This window comes from Rana temporaria, chromosome 10 (assembly GCF_905171775.1).
Source record: "Rana temporaria chromosome 10, aRanTem1.1, whole genome shotgun sequence".
NCBI classification, from domain to species: domain Eukaryota; kingdom Metazoa; phylum Chordata; class Amphibia; order Anura; family Ranidae; genus Rana; species Rana temporaria.
The window spans coordinates 35,838,527-35,839,074 of record NC_053498.1 but is presented as its reverse complement, the minus strand read 5'-3'; the positions used below and the strand labels follow the sequence as shown (position 1 = coordinate 35,839,074).

The 548-nt window shown below is 56.8% G+C and overlaps 1 pseudogene; it reads right to left on the bottom strand.

The window, feature by feature from the left end:
- Nucleotides 1–371: 371 nt before the first annotated feature.
- On the bottom strand, nucleotides 372–548 carry LOC120916689 (annotated as a pseudogene).

The following is a 548-nucleotide window of genomic DNA, read 5'->3' as shown; positions in this document are numbered from 1 at the left end:
GTTTTCTTAGGGAGAACTGCCGCTCCAGTTAGCAGCCTCCGCCAATACTAGCCCCTCCAGACCCTCCGTCAACCTGGCAGATTTGCATGGCCTTACCCCGTCCACTCTCAGGGCAGTACCTGCTCCTCCTACCGGATCGCTGACAGAGATAGCACTTACACCAGCCAGCCAGAAGGCCACACTAGAACTCTGCAAAAAGACCAAGACCAAGCGCAGCACCCATCCTCACCAGGAGCACCCTTCCAGATGGCTCAGACTCAACCATGGGCCGGCCCCCAGTAACTTTCGGGTAGCACGGCGTAGTCCCTGCTGAAACCATCCTTCCAGGTGCAATGACATCATTGGATTGCATCCACCCTCCCCATGTAGGAGGTGCTTCAGCGCTCCGCTGACAACTGATAAGAACAGATACTACACCCGATCCTAGCCAAAAGGCCGAGAAGCAGCAGGGAAGACACCACGAACAGCACGGCCAGAGTGCAATGGCCGTGCCTCGCCCTGGGAGAACCACCTTCATGATCATGGTGTCTCCCCTGCCAGGTAAGTAT